Below are 17090 nucleotides of genomic sequence, written 5' to 3' on the forward strand. Positions count from 1 at the left end.
GAGAACTGGCATTCCCATGGCACTGTTGTAGCTGGCGTCGCAAGATATTTACATGCCAGATGAGCTAAAGATTCGTATGGAGAGAAGCTGGGGGCAGGGCAGGTATGTGTACCTGGTAGTGTGGGCTCTTTCTCAGGGTCCTAAACACCACTTTGATTCCTTGGGGGAAAGGATAGCTCAGTGGTTTGAGCATTGGCCTGCTAAATCCAGGGTTGTGAGTTTAATCCTTGAGGGGGCCATTTAAGGAACTGGAGTAAAAATCTGTCTGGGGATTGGTCCTGCTTTGAGCACGGGGTTGGACTAGATGACCTCTAAACCTGATATTCTATGTCCCTTCATGCTTCAACCACCATTCCAGGGGACATGCATCCATGCTGATGACTGGTTCTGCTTGATAACAGTCCAAAACAGTATGGACTGACACATGTTCATTTTCATCATTTGAGTCAGTTGCTACCAGCAAAAGGTTGATTTTCTTTTTTGGTGGTTTCGGATCTGTATAGGGTAACCAGACGTCCCGATTTTATTGGGACTGTCCTGATATTTCCTTGATTGTCCCGCGTCCCGACCGATGTGCGGTTGGGACACTGGACAAACAAGGAAATGCTCCGGATCCTGGAGCCCGGAAGTGCTCACCCCCCCCCCCCGCCACCCCGACTCCGTTCCCTCTTCCCCCCATTGGCTCCCTCCCCGAATCCCCGCCTCTTCTCCAGGCTCACCATTCCTCCTCTCTCCACAAGCACTGGAGGGAGGCCCCGGAGACGCAGGGGAAGCGCAGGGCTGGGGTGTGTGAGAGTCCAGCCTGGCCCTGAGCAGGCAGGACTCAGTTGGGCGGTAGGGAGAGGAGGGGGGCGGCCCGCGGGGCCAGGCGGCGGCTGTTCTCCCCCACAGGCAGCGGGACTCGGGAGCAGCCGCTGCTGCAGCTCCCACTGCCGCAGGGGGAGGAAGCGGCTGATGGCCAGCTCGGCAGCTGCGGCTCTGGCGCCCCCGAACCTCCTGAGCCTGTTCCCCTGTGGGACCCGAGCGGGACGGGGGGACTGGGGCCTACTGCCCCCACTCCGGGGCCGCCGCGGGATAGCACCAGCTGGGCAGCAGCCCAGACGCGACTGGCCAGGGGCTGGGCGCAGCATGTGTGCTGCTGGGTCCCCGCAACAGGCCTGGGTTTGTGGGGTTCAGGGACGCCAGAGCCACAGCCGCCGAGCTTGGCCATTGGCTGCTTCCTCCCCCCGCGGCAGTGGAAGCTGCAGCAGCGGCTGCTCCCGAGTCCTGCTGCCCGGGGGGAGAACAGCCACCGCCTGGCCCTGCGGGAAGCCCCCCTACTCTCCCTACCGCCCGACTGTGTCCTGCCTGCTCGGGGCCAGGCCGGACTCTCACTCACCCTGGCCCCGTGCTTCCCCTATGTCTCCCGGGCCTCCCTCCAGCGCTTGTGGAGGAAGGGTGGTTTTTTTGTTTGTTTGTTTTGGCCCCGCCCCCCCGCGTCACGCCAACCTCTCTCCCCCCCCCCCCCCCCAGCGTCCCGATATTTGACTTGGGTGATCTGGTCACCCTAGTTCTATAGTTTCTGCATCGGAGTGTTGCTCTTTTAAGACTTCTGAAAGCATGCTCTATACCTCATCCCTCTCAGATTTTGGAAGGCACTTCAGATTCTTAAACCTTGGGTCAAGTGCTGTAGCTATCTTTAGAAATCTCACATTGATACCTTCTTTGCATTATGTCAAATCTGCAGCGAATGTGTTCTTAAAATGAACATGCTGAGTCATCATCCAAGACTACTATAACATGAAATATATGGCAGAATGTGGGTAAAATGGAGCAAGAGACATACAATTCTCCTCAAAGAAGTTCAGTCACAAATTTTAATTAATACATTATTTTTTAACATGCGTCATTAGCATGGAAGCATGTCCTCTGGAATGGTAGCTGAAGCATGAAGGAGCATACCAATGTTTACCATATCTGGCACATAGATACCTTGCAATGCCGGCTACAAAAATCCCATTCAAATGCCTGTTCTCATTTTCTGGTGACACTGTAAATAAGAAGAGGGCAGCATTATCTCCCATAAATGTAAACAAACTGGTTTGTCTTAGTGATTGGCTGAATGAGAAGTAGGACTGAGTGGACTTGTAGGCTGTAAAGTTTTCCATTGTTTTGTTTTTGAGTGCAGTTAAGTAACAAAAAAAAATCTACATTTGTAAGTTTAACTTTCACGATAAAGAGATTGCAGTACAGTGCTTGTATGAGGTGAATTGAAAAATACTATTTCTTTTGTTTAACATTTTACAGTGCAAATATTTGTAATAAAAATATAAAGTGAGCACTGTACACTTTGTATTCTGTGTTGTAATTGAAATCAATATATTTGAAAATGTAGAAAAACATCCAAAAATATTTAATACATTTCAATTGGTATTCTATTGTTTAACAATGCGATTAAAACTGTGATTAATCACAATTAATTTTTTTAGTTAATCACGTGAGTTAACTGCGATTAATTGATAGCTCTAATATATATAATATATACAAAAATAAATGAACGGCAAAAGTGTTGATGTTTTCCAGCTCCAGACTATTGACTACTGAATTGAAGGGAGATAAGGATAAAAACATATTTGAGGCTAGTCAGTGAGCCACAACAGACAATATTAAGAGAAAACTATTCTGTAGGATCAGATCTAGATTCCGAACACCAGATGGAGGTTGTCTACAATGCTATTTAGATGATAGAATTTAGTCTTATTTGAAATACATTTTTATATAGTGTCAATGCTGACTTATTCTCAGACTGATTGTGACAGTGGCATTACCATTCATATGAAACGAAGACAAAACTAAATAAAATCAAGTAAGAGTCAGAGAAACTAAAAACAAGGAAGCACAAATGAGAACTGGCACAATATTTCAAAATAGAACACCGAGAAGAGCCTTTAGATGATGGCAGCAGTAATAATATTTCAGTATGCTAATTTTCTTGAGAACAAGAACACCGCTTGAAAACTGGGACAATCTCATTTGTTACACTGCTCTACAGCCAAAATGCTTCTGAAATAAATGTAGTCAAATTTTACTAATTCTGGGTCACTAAGAACGAAAATGATGCTTAAAATTGTTGATTGGCTCTAGTTTTCAAGATATGCTATTGGGTCAGTATATACGACCCTTGACTTGGGAATGGCAGAGGATAAGTGAGTTATAAAGGGAAGGGATCTCAATTTAAACCAGAAATGACTAAAATACATCTTTGACTGGATCTATGAATAAATCTATGACTGGGTTTGGACAGTACTTGCTTTTTAGGCAAAACAATGAATGATGCAATCTGAAGCTGGTATTGCGTCATACGTGATATGAATTGCATCATGTTATTCCTAGAAGTCATGGATGATGCAATCATAACGAAGCTTACATCACTCTGCTGAACAAATTGCCCTAGATCAGCTCTAGAAATCATACAGTGTCGTGCTCTCTTATTTGTCAGTGTTTGATTTTGCAAAGGGACACATTTCTGTTTAGACAACGTGAGCAGAGATGCCTCGTACTTGTGTGAACAGTGCAGATAACTTCTGCTATGTTTGTGGTGAAGTGACTTTTGCATCACAAAAGCGCAGTATAACCACTATGGTTAAGAAAGCCTATCACCTTTATTTTGGCTGCAAAATTGGAGATCAGGACAAGAGGTGGGCCCCACACATATGCTGCAACACTTGTGCAACAAATCTTCGCCAGTGGTTGAACAGGAAAAGGAAATCTATGCCTTTTGCAGTGCCAATGATTTGGAGAGAGCCAACAGATCATACCAGCAATTGTTACTTCTGCATGGTGCCTCCAGTTGGGAAAGGTGTGTCAAAGAAGAAAAAGTGGACTGTGCATTATCCAAACATTCCATCAGCTATATGCCCAGTACCCCACAGAGAAGGACTGCCAGTTCCTGATGCACCAGAATCATTCTCACTTGAGTCAGACGAGGAAGAGGATGAAACTTCTGGTCCTGAACCATCTATGTCACAGGACCCACATTTTCTCCCATCCTCCTCCTCTGAACCACACCTCATAACACAAGGTGAACTGAATGACCTTGTCAGGGATTTGGAACTACCCAAGAGTAAGGCAGAGCTGTTGGGCTCCAGACTACAGCAGTGGAATCTCCTGGCAGGTGATGTTAGGGTTTCCATGTTCCGTGACCGTCAAAAGGATCTTGTCCCATTCTTCTTCATGGAAGGTGATCTTGTAGCCTGCAACAACATCGATGGTGTGATGGCAGCCCTCACCATCGTTCACGATCCAGATGAGTGGAGATGGTTCATTGATTCATCGAAGACGAGTCTTAAAGCTGTTTTATTGCATAATGGCAATGTTTTGGCATCAATTCCAGTTGGTCATGCAGTCCATATGAAGGAAACCTATGACAACATGAAACAACTTTTGAGGTGCATAAACTATGACCAACATCAGTGGCAGCTTTGTGGTGATTTGAAGATTGTTGCTCTCTTGCTTGGTCTGCAGACTGGATACACAAAGTACTGCTGTTTTCTCTGCAAATGGGATAGTTGTGCAAGAGATTCCCACTGCATCAAGAAAGATTGGCCACTCTGACAGTCATTGGAGCCTGGGAGGAAAAGTGTTCAGCATCCACCACTTGTTGAATCAAGGAAGATTTTGTTACCACCCTTACACATCAAGCTGGGTCTGATGAAGAACTTTGTCAAGGCCATTGACAAAACACAAGCAGCTTTCAAGTACCTCCATGGAAAATTTCCAAGGTTAAGTGAAGCTAAGATAAAGGAAGGTGTCTTTGTTGGTCCTCAGATTCGTGAACTTCTTCAAGATGATGCATTTGACCATGCTCTGCGTGGCAAGGAAAAGACGGCATGGAAAGCCTTCCAGTTAGTGGCAATAAATTTTCTCGGAAACAACAAGGCAGACAACTACTTGTTGGTGAAAACCTCCTCAAGGCATACAAAAGCCTTGGTTGCAACATGTCACTAAAGATACATTTTTTGCACTCTCATCTAGATTTTTTTCCACCAAACTGTGGAGCAGTGAGCAACGAGCACAGCGAGCGATTTCACCAGGACATTGCAACAATGGAGAAACGCTATCAGGGCAAATGGAGCCCATCAATGCTTGCAGACTATTGCTGGACAGTGACAAGAGATGCTCCATTTAATGAATACAAGAGACAAGCCAAGAAGCACTGAGTAGACACTGAATAGGACTAAACTATGTACATAATAGTTTTTTGCCTTTTGTTTCATAATAAATTTTATTTATATAACCCTTTTGCTGATTTTTAAAGTGTTACATAAACAGGACAGGTGAAATATTATCATGTAAAGCAACCATAAACACATGAAAAGACCTAGGTTTACAGTTTATGATTAAAACTCTACTATCTATATAATATACATAGACATAAAATGTAAAAACTTAAATATCTTAGAAACAGTAGCCAATCAGTTGTTTTAATTGTCATATTTGAATTCAGCACATCAAAATACATAATAGCATATTTTATCTCTGAAGCAGACGACTTCTCAAAAATTGTAGACCAGTGTTATTGGACAACCAAATGAAGTATTTTCTACCCATGAACAAGTGATTAGATTTTTTCCCCTTAGCCTAATCAGTGGATCCTTAGCAAAATGCCTAGGTCTTTGAAGGCCTCATTGAATATGCTCTTTATAAGCAAGCAATCTACTATATGAATAGAAGAAGTTTTGAATTAGTCTCTAAAAAAATTGTATAACTATGTAAATGTAAGGTCTATAGTCCTGATCCTGCTTTCAACCAAGTGTATTCTATGTTATCCTATTCTATATAGAGTTTTACCATTCTTCACAATAGCATCCAAGCACCTTCCAGTAGAGCATTAAGCAACATGACTAGTATCTGTCACATGTGGTTTGTTCTCCCATCTTCTTCTGGGGGTGAGGCGTGGGGGGTGGGAGGAGGATTGTGTTTGCAGTGTTTTGTTTTGTTTTTTTTTGTTATGTACATGTTGTTATGTGTTTAGGTTACAGAAGGCAGGTAGAAGAAGTTTGCCTTGCACTTAGAGCAGAAGGTGGGGAGGTTTGTGATGGTCTGTAGTTCTTAGAGGATGCCACAGTCCCCATTGGCCTGGAGCAGTGAACCGCGGCCAGAGGGAGCCGCGATCGACCAAACCTGTGGATGTGGCAGGTAAACAAACCGGCCTGGCCCACCAGGGTGCTTACCCTGGCAGGTCGCGGGCCAAAGGTTGCCGATCCCTGTTCTATGGGAAGCCAGTGTAGCGAGCAGAGGACAGGTCTGATGGCCTCATGGTCACCTATGCTGTAGCATTTTGTACTGGCTGAAATTTCCTAAGGGCTGATGGCCCAAGTCCAGACAAAAGGTGATGAAAACAGGTATAAAAAAGGCTAGGTCATCATCTGCCAGGATGGGATGGAGTCTCCTAGCCAACTGGAATTGATAGTAGCAAAATACCCATTTACTTCAATAGGTTTAAGATCCGGCCCGAGGACGTTTCTGTCAAACAAACAAAAAATTCAGTGCTGCAAATATAACCATTGATTGGCCATATTATGTTACTGATTTTGGGTGAAATTTACATTTGGGCAGAAGATCAGCACTTGCACCACTCCTGACCAATGCCCTATTTTGCCTATTTTTAAGTGGTGCATAGATCTTGTCTAGGTCCTCTGCACAAAGTGAATTTCACCCTGTAAGAACATAGTCAAATGCTGGTAGTAATGTCATGGAAGCTTGTGAGCTACTTTTCCTACCTCATCATCTTCCTTTATTGCCCTTTATTATACCCTTTTACCATGGATGGAAGGAAGGATGGATGGATGGGGAAGTGAGCTGAAGTTCAAACTCCCTCCTTTCTATAATAAACAATGTTCAAATCTCTAAAGAGAAGACTTTTTAAATCCACAATTTTCAAATGGGTTTAAAATGTCATCTAAACAATTTCCTCACATAATTCCTTTAAGAATTGCTGTTTATTCTGGCTAATCATAGAAAATGTAGGGCTGGAAAGGACCCTGAGAGGTCATTTAATCCATCCCACTTCATTGATGCAGACCAAGTATACCCAGATCATCCCTGACAGGTCTTTGTCTAACCTGTTTTTAAAAACCTCCAATGACGGGGATTCTACAATCTCCCTTGGTAACCTATTCCAGTGCTTAATTAACCTTATAGTTTGAAAACTTTTCCTAATATCTAAGATAAATCTCCATTCCTGCAGATTAAGCCCATTGCTTCTTGTTTTATCTGCAGTGCACATGGAGAACAATCGATCACCATCCACTTTATAACAGCCCTTAACATACTACTAGAATTGCTACTAACTGATATTTATGGCCACTGGTGACCACTAGTTCAGAGTAATGTTGAAAGTTTTGAAATACCGTGTACACACACTAGGCTGGTGACTAAGACCTCAATCCTAAAATGAGATCTGCACAGATTAGCACAAAGATCATTGCAGAGTCAGGGCCGTAGTCTAAATTCACCCACTCATTGGCTAGATGGCTCTCACTAGACTAGGAAATTTCCCTCAAGACCTGCATTGGCATGATCACTCCCAAATATTTGGAAGCTGAGTATTTTCCAATTGAAAACCTTAACTCCCAAACAAGGCCAATAAACAAGCTATGTGTTTTTTTTATTGGGCTCTAATGGATTGTATTAAATTTATAAAACTAACACAAAATACACTTAAGATTTTGGAGCAACGTTCACAATTGCTTTGGATAATCTCTGCTTTTAGGATTACTTTCTTCGTTTTTTAAAATCAGATTATTTGGGGGATGAAGAAATCTCTGATCTATGTATTCTAATCATTGTCTTTCTTATTTCCATTTACTTATCTTTACATCATATGAAGGCAAGCTAACCCACATAAATGTCTTGTAGAATACAAGATCCTATGTACAAAAGGAAGACAGATGGACAACATCTTATTAGCACACATTGCATAACACAATGAAAGAGAGTGAGAAATAGGACTTACATTTCTCCTTATCAAAGAGGATAAGAATGCCAGAAGTATCCCCAAAAATTATTATGGACCAAATGAAACGAGAAAAAAACCTTACAAGTTAGGCTCATACCTCTGAGGTCGCTATTGCGATTCAGATACAATGCACCGAAGCTATAGGCCAGTTAGCTATTATCTAAAAGGGAGGAGGCTGCAAACTTCATTCATTAGTGAATTCCATGCTTAAGGGGAGGATGGGGAAGAGGGAGAGAAGAGTAGCATTCGTGAAATGCTATAGGTAGAGCCCTACCAAATTCACGGCCATGAAAAATGCGTCACGAACCCTGAAATCTGTTCTCTCCCCTGAAATCTGGACTTTTGTGTACTTTTACCCAATACTATACAGATTTCACAGGGGAGACCAGCATTTCTCAAACTGGGGGTCCTGACCCAAAAATGGGATTGTGTGTGTGGGGGGGGTGTTGCACAGTTATTGTAGGGGGTTGTGGGCCAGTAGGCCCTTACTTCTGCACTGCCTTCAGAGCTGGGTGGCCGGAGAGTGGTGGCTGCTGCCTGAGGGCCTACCTCTGCAGGCAGCAGTGCAGAAGGAAGGGTGGCAATACTACACCATGCAATCCGTATTTTTGCGCTGCTGCTGGTGGTGGCGCTGCCTTCAGAGCTGGGCTCCTGGCTCGCAGTCACCATGCTCTGGCTGCCCAGTTCTGAAGGCAGCGCCACCGCCAGCAGGAGAGCAGAAGTAAGCCTGGCAATACTGTGACCCCCTACAATAACCTTGGGACCCCCCTCACTAACCCCTTTTGGGTCAGGACCCCTCCAGTTACAACACTGTGAAATTTCAGATTTAAATATCCGAAATCATGAAATTTACTATTTTAAAAATCCTGCGACTGTGAAATTGACCAAAATGGACCATGAATTTGGTAGGGCCACAGTTATATACATAGTGAATTGCTCTTTACTAGAAGGAATCGGTTTTATTTAAAGCTGACATTGTTCTCAAGAGGTGAAATCCACTACACCCACCTGCATAAATCTTGAGTATTGAGGCTCTATGGGGGTACAGTACAGAGATTATGGGGAGGTGATACCCATTCCTTAACGCAGGGCCAACGGGGATGCAGAGTCCCTCTCCCCACTAAAGCTCCAGGAAAATATGGCTCCCTCAGCCCTTTCCCAACCCTGACGCCCATTGAAGCCTGTATCAGCTTATGTGGGACTGGCAGCATGCAGCAGTGCTCAGTTATTCTTTCATAGCTGTTCCAGACATGGAATCCAAATGCAGCCCTTGTTCAGGGCTTAAATGCTGTGGAGATCTTGAACTCTCCCTCCACGCTGTGAGTGAATTTCACCCTGATACAATAATGAAGTAAGTCTCCAGGAATCTTCAAACACAGTGGTTCCCAAACTTTTTTCTATGGAGGATCCCTTTAAAATCTGTCTAATTGTTCTGACCCCCTTTCATTTCCAGTACTATGGGAACACACCTACCAGCAGGGGAATGCCCCCCGCCAGTGTGACCCCTCACAAATGGTGGATGTGAGGTCACACTGCACGGAGGATGTGATTTTGTTCTCATAATGGAATCCTCCATGTGGCAAAAGTGCTTGAACACCATTCTGGTGTGTTCTGGCCCTGGCTCAAGGGACAGAACCCCACATAACCTCCAGTAGACGAAGCTGTCCAGGCACCTCACTTTGGGAACCACTGCTCTAATAGATCTAGTGGATATTTTTGCTCATTCTTCCACCATCCTGCCATCTCCTCCATCTCACCCCCCCCCAAAAAAGTAATTGCATTACTCCTTTGTCTATTTAGATCAGGGGGGCAAACTTTTTGGCCTGAGGGCCATATCTGGGTATGGAAATGCCATGAATGCTCACGAAATTGAGGGTTGGGGTGCGGGAGGGGGTGAGAGTTCTGGCTGGGGGTGCGAGCTCTGGGGTGGGGCCAGAAATGAGGCATTCAGGGTGCAGGAGGGGGCTCCAGGCTGGGGCGGGCAGGGGGTTGAGATGTGAGGGGAGAGAAGGCAAGAAGGGCGGGCTCTGGCTGGGGGTGCGGGCTCTGAGGTGGGGCTGAGGATGCGGAGTTGGGGGTGCGGGAGGTTGCTCCAGGTTGGGACAGAAGGGTTCGGAGGATGGGAGGGGGATCAGGGCTGGGGTAGGGTGTTGGGGCATGGGAGTTGGTCAGGGGTGTAGGCTCCAGGGGGCGCTTACCTCAAGCAGCTCCCAGAAGCAGCAGCAGTAGCATGTTCCCCCTCCAGCTCCTACATGCAGGCACAGCCAGGTGGCTCTGCACGCTGCCCTGTCCCCAGGCACTGCCCCTGGAACCCCCATTGGCAGTGGTTCCCGGGCAATGGGAGCTGCGGGGCAGCACTTGGGGCAGAGGCAGCGTGCAGAGCCCCCTGGCTGCCCCTTCATGTAGAAGCCAGAGGGGGAGCATGCTGTTGCTTCCAGGAGCTACGCGGAGTGGGGCAAATCCCCAATCCCGCTCCCTGCTCCCTGGCGAGAGCTCAAGGGCCAGATTAAAATGTCTGGAGAGCTGGATGCGGCTCCCGGGCCATAGTTTGCCCACCCTTAGTTTAGATAGTAAGCTTATCAGGGCATGGCTCTGCCCTTTTAGCTGCATGGAAAGTGTCATATATACCTGCTGCTATAAAAATAAAAAATCAGATGGAATTCTTTCAGACATACCTGGAGAGTAGTGAATTTTAATTGTTGTTTTGTTTTTTCATTTGTATCTCTCAAATGTTTCACTTAAAAGAACTACCGATACTTTGGTAATACTTAGTATTACCAATACTAACAAAATAAGAAATGGATATCCCTTGAGATCTCAGTGCTATAAGATTTTCTCCACTTCCAGAAGAATTACAAGGTTGATGTTTGGATTGAAGAACTAATGAGTTGATGTTTGAGTAGTAGGGAAGCTATTTTCTTTTCTTTTCTTTTCTTTTCTTTTCTTTTCTTTTCTTTTCTTTTCTTTTAAGTGTCTACAATAATATTTTCTTTTTGGGAGCAAACTGATAATTTTATTTCCTTAACAACAAAAGAGTTTAACTTCTTGACAAGTGAAAGTCATTTCCAAACTGGAACAGGGGAGGGCACTAAAGAGTTACACATTGATCCATAATCTCAGCAAAGCTTTTCCCAAAATGTAAGTTTGGTAGTAAAATTATTATTTTGGATTCATTGCTTATACACTGACAAAACACTGGTTCTGATTTACATTTTCATATGAAATTAAACTGTTAAAGAGCTCTCGATGAAGCCTATATTAGATGTTTGAACCAACAGCATAACCTCTGCTTTGGATTTAATTGTATACCTGCCAAGTATAGAAAAATATAATTCTGTCAAAAACTAACCAAAGAGATAGGAGGCCTCTGAGAGACAAAAACAGAGAGAGAAAGAGAGCGCCAGCCAGATGGTAGTCTTTTTATATTATACTGTACTTTCAGGGATTGCTAATTCAGTGGAAGTCATTTATTAATGTATAAATATATTCATCAAATCTTGCTCTCATCTGCCTTTAAGACTGTTGCAGATTGAACTGAAGCTATGAAAGAACTGAAACATTTGGATAATAACTTACAAACGTCATAGTACTTCTAAAAAGCTACTGCAACTTTACTCTACCTGCTTAATTCCCAGAGAAGCCAGAACTTGGCTCCTTTTAGGAGACAACAATTCATCTTTGTTGACAAAACTGAACACTGTGCACTCATTACCATAATTAATGACCATTAAGTCCACAATGCCGTTAAAATGCTGAGACGATTTCTGCCTGGCAGAGGAGCACTACACATTCTAGGGGATACTCAGGTCCTTCTTTGTAGAAGCACATATGGATGTGAGCTCTCTCTTAACTGTAGCTGGACTTTTTTAAACGGCCAGATAAAGTTGTAACCAATAGTAACATTGTAATTATGCATGCTAACGTAAAGTGAAACAGATCTCATGCATTAGACATAAAATGGATCTCTCCACTCTGACCTGCAAATTGTTTAAGTAGGTAGGTGCTTTACTGGAGAAAGAGGACGCTAAAGTATAAGGTATTGGCCACTGTTGGAATTATGGTACCAGACTTAGGGTACATCTACACTACAGCGGGGAGTCGATTTAAGATACGCAAATTCAGCTACGTGAATAGCATAGCTGAATTCGACGTATTGCAGCCGACTTACTCCGTTGTGAGGACGGCGGCAAAATCGACTTCTGCCGCTTTTTGTCGGCGGCGCTTACTACCACCTCCGCTGGTGGAGTTAGAGCGCCGATTCGGGGATCGATTGTCGCGTCCCGACGGGACGCGATAAATCGATCCCTGAGAGGTCGATTTCTACCCGCCGATTCAGGCGGGTAGTATAGACCAGACCTTAGTGGACTGATGTTCTGACAGATATATTCCTGTGGTGACTCTCTTGCAAAATGCTCCACATCATTCAACATCTACTGGTGAGGGATATCTTGTTTGATTAAGTGGACCATTTGGGTTATTTTCAGCTGAACAGTAAGGAGAGAAAAATGCTTTCAGGTAAATTACACACGCAGTGGAACTCCATAGGTTTGACAAGTACTTGTATTCACTAAAAATTTATAAGGTTTCATTCTGAAATGTCTTTAAATTCTGTATTCAGTGTTGTTGTAGCTGTGTTGGTCCCAGGATATTAGAGATACAAGGTGGGTGAGATAATACCTTTTACTGGGTCAACTCCTGTTGGTGAGGGACACAAGGTTTTGAGCTTACAGGGCTCTTCTTCAGGTCTGGGAAATGTCAGGGCTTGTCTACACTTAAAACACTGCAGTGGCACAACCGCAATGGTGCAGCTATGCCGCTGTAGTGCTTCATTGAAGACGCTACCTACACCAACAGGAGGGGTTCTCCCGTCAGCATAGATACTCCATCTCCTCTCCGAGAGGTGGTAGCGAGTTCAAAGGGAAAATTCTGCCATTGACCTAGCACTGTCTACACCGGGGGTTAGGTCAGTTTAATGTGTTACTTAGGGATATGGATTTTTCATACCCCTGAGCGACATTGTTATACTGATCTAATTTCCACGTGTAGACCAGGACTTAGATGGAAAACCTGGAGACATATCTCCACTGCTACCATGATCAATACCCACCACAACACCCCTTTAAGGCTCCATGGGTTCTACACATGCTTATCACAACATTTGTTGTACCTCATTCAATGTACTAAATGCCACAACAACAACTGTATGGGTCAAACCAGACAATCACTACACTCTTGAATGAACTCACACAGGAAAATGATAAATAACAAAAACACCAAAACATGAGCTAGGAGCTTAAATTCATAACTTTGCTAGACACTAAGAATCATGGACTGAGAGTAAAGAAACTGGAGTTATGGCTTATTACAACAATCTGTAACCCACTAACCCCCCGCCATGTTGCCTCCTCCCCTTCCTTTTCCCTTTTTGACTGGAGGGATGTTAATGAGCCTTGAATGGTCTCTTGAAATATGTGTTAACTACTTATGCTAAACAATCTGTTATATCTTGTATTTAATTGTGACACTCTGAGTATGTTTCCAGACCTGAAGAAGGGCTCTGTGTAAGCTCAAAAGCTTGTCTCTCTCACCAACAGTAGTTGGTCCAATGCAAGATATTACCTCACCTACTTCATCTCTTTAAATTCTGTGGAAGTGCAGGCATGACTTAACTATGTCTTTAAATGGCAGTAGCACTAAATGACCGCAGTGGAAACGTACATTGTTCGGAAATGCTGAACAAATGTACGATTGTGTTGATGAACAAGGGAGCCAGAAAGGCTTTTTTTCCAACATTTCCCCACAATTGCTACCACTGGTGAAACTCCACTGATAATGGGAGCTCTCAGGCAGAGGGGCTCCAGGCAGCCATTCACATTTTAAACAGCATGTTGTCTAATATTTCTGAGGGGAAGTCTGCATAACATGGTGCTTAAAATTCCGATGACTACCAATGCATTGTGTACTCTAGCACCCCTACCATGGCTACTAGCAGAGTGAAACTGAACGGATATTTTAGAGAAATAATCCTAGCGGACAGGTGTCAGGCAGACTAAGAAGGAGTATAGCATGCCACCAGAGTAGGTAAGCTGGGAAAAGAGAGAGGGTATGGAAGAGAGAGGCTTCTAGGAAAGGAATCACACACTCTGAGATTAACTGGTACAAAACACAGCCTCCCCGCTGTTGAGCAACACAGGTCACCTTGAGTTCCTCACCCCTATGCTCTGCTCTCTGTACTGGCTTCATATTGTAGTACATACATATTCCAGTTTGAGGTCTTTGTCCTGAAATTCAAAGCTTTATATAGGACTGGTCGTAGCTAAATGAGAAATTGCTTCTCTCATGATGGTGGCTTCCCATGACAACTATATTGCACTAGAAAAATGAAACCATCAGCCAGTAGGGAGAGGCTCAACATGAGTACGGGAGACAGAACTTTCAAAAGAGCTGGATCTAGACTATGGAACTTACTCTCACAAGAGATAAGAATGGTTACAGAGCTCACCACTTTCAGAACTAAATGCAAAACTCTCCCCTTTGATTTAGCTTCCCTTCAATACATTTTCCACAGTTGAAAGAAACAACAACGTAAGTGCTATAATCACAACAAGAGAGTTACTGTTACTGTGAATTTCAAGTCTATGCAGGAGAAACTGGGTGTAGCTTTCTTTCAAAGCAATATCAGAAGCCTGCAATGATAAGAGTGAAGCAGATACTTATTCAGCTTATTCCTTTGTGGGAAATTGTTATTATTAGTATATTAATGGAGAGCTAGTGCACTAGTTTAAAAATATAATCCTGTTTTTATAATCGCTATACACTTATGTACTCAGTACATATAAGCCTTTTCACAAATGAATTGCTAATGTTGCTGCTATGAAAAACAAGCAATCAAAGCAGAGTTTTGGCTGCTTGACATCTTAGACATTCTCAACAGGTTCTGCTGATAAATAGTATTTGGGAACTGTGACATAGGTTATTTCCTCACCAATATTCCTTACCCATTTTTGTTTCTTCCTCTTTAGTCTACACTCTGCTTTTGTGAGGCTTGAACTACACATTCTTTTTGTTCTCTTCATTACCATGCAGACAATATTCATCTGTTCTCAAGGAAGTTCTGGGGATCTATGCATTTTTCCCAGGCTTTCTTCTTTTCCATTAAAAGAAGAAAAACAACAAGGAGACTGTTTGGTGCTGTCTGGCTTAGCCATCGTCTGATAGTGATGTAAGGTGCAAAACCCACAGTGACTGGCTGCAGCCAAACTGGCCATGTCCTGTCCACACACGGAACAGCAATCAGCTTACAACTAAATCACATCTGAGCTCAAGCTGTCCTCACAAAGACAGCTAAAGGGAAAGCATTCACAGGCTAACAAAGCATCAGTGAAGCATGAAACTAAAGGGAATCTTGTGCTCTGCGAAGAAATTGTTTCCAGCTTTTATACTAATTTGGAGATTGTACAGATTGTGTGGTAAAAGTAGTCTAGGAGACTTCAGTTTAACATTTGAAGGAGTAGCATTTTTTTAAAAATGGGGGAGATCAGGGAAAAGAGCACATAAGAATATAAGAACAGCCATACTGGGTTAGACCAAAGGTCCATCTAGCCCAGTATCCTGTCTTCTGACAGTGGTCAATGCCAGGTGCCCCAGAGGGAATGAACAGAACAGGTAATCATCAAGTGATCCATCCCCTGTCATTTATTTCCACCTTCTGGCAAACAGGGGCTAGGGACACCATCCCTACCCATCCTGGCTAATACCTATCCTCCCTGAACTTATCGAAATCCAGCAGTTCTTCCAATTGAGGAACAGAATGGAGACTTCTGTTGAAAAGCAGCTTTCCCTGACCAGGAATCAAATCCTAGGCCACAGCAGAGAGAGTGCGGAAGACTCACCACTAGACCACCGAAGGGTAAGAAGAAAATTGTGATATATTAAAACACAGAAGACTAGATCTCTGCTGTTGTGAAAGAGTGTAGTTCCATAAACTTCAGTAGCGGTGTGGGGATTTACATCAGCTGAGGCTCTGACCCAGACTGTCTGGTTGCTGAAGACTGTTGAATTCTCAGAATGTTGAGCAGTATGTTGACTGACAATTCTATACACCTAGTAATTTAAATATCTGCACACATATAATTTCCAGATTTTTCAAATCTCACTTTTTTCTTTCTAAGACCCAGAAAGACGTTTTCCATTAGAGGTACAATACTAAACACAGAAATGAAAAGACGCCTAACCATGATTTCTTTATAGTGTCCTTACAGTCTGTGGGTTAAAAGGTGATTTATTACTCTTTCTTCATGACATTTTTTAAAAACGTGTAATTTTTTCTAAACATGTTGTGAAGGGGGACACTCACCAGCTGTGCTGCCTAATGGTCAGGCCAGGGTGTGACACCTTGTTTTCCATCTGAGCACTCCCTTTTCTCACTGGAGCTCTGCCAGATGGGGGAGGGTGTCTGTCCTTTTAGCAACTCAGCTGTCCAGTCAAGTCACACATTCAAGTTCACCCCTTTTGGGGTATACATAAGGAGCCCAATACTGTGGAAGTCTTCAGAAGTCACCAAGGGCTTCCCCTTGGTCTCTTGCACCTGCAGGATCTTCCCCAAGTGGGTACTCCACCAACAGATAGACTGCTGTCATTATCCCATCTTTAGGGGCTGGTAGGGGAGCTTGGGCCCACCCTCTCCACCAGGCTCAGATCCAGGTCCCAATGGTAGGCAGCTAAGACCTGCACCTTGTGGTGCTATGCAGCTGCCTCCCCATATTGCCTTCTACCTGTGCCCCCTCTTCCCACAGAGTAAAGAACTGAACACAAAATTAAAGTTTCTGACCTTTGAAAGTCACCAATCCCTCCTTTGCAGGTTTGGTCAAGTATCTCCAAGCTTCAGGGAGCAATAGCTCCTGTTGTGCTCCTTCCCAGGAGTTCAAAGTGCAAGTCAGCTCACCTCTCCTGCCTGCCTACCACTGAGCTACTCTGCTTCCCTTTTTAAGCTCTCCCTCCAGCTTGTGTAGGTTTGCAGGTATGGTGGGACAGGGCCAACTGGGCCCAGAGCAGCTCCTTAACCCCATCTTCTCCAATGTGGGGTTTGAAT

This window comes from Malaclemys terrapin, chromosome 3 (assembly GCF_027887155.1).
Source record: "Malaclemys terrapin pileata isolate rMalTer1 chromosome 3, rMalTer1.hap1, whole genome shotgun sequence".
NCBI classification, from domain to species: domain Eukaryota; kingdom Metazoa; phylum Chordata; order Testudines; family Emydidae; genus Malaclemys; species Malaclemys terrapin.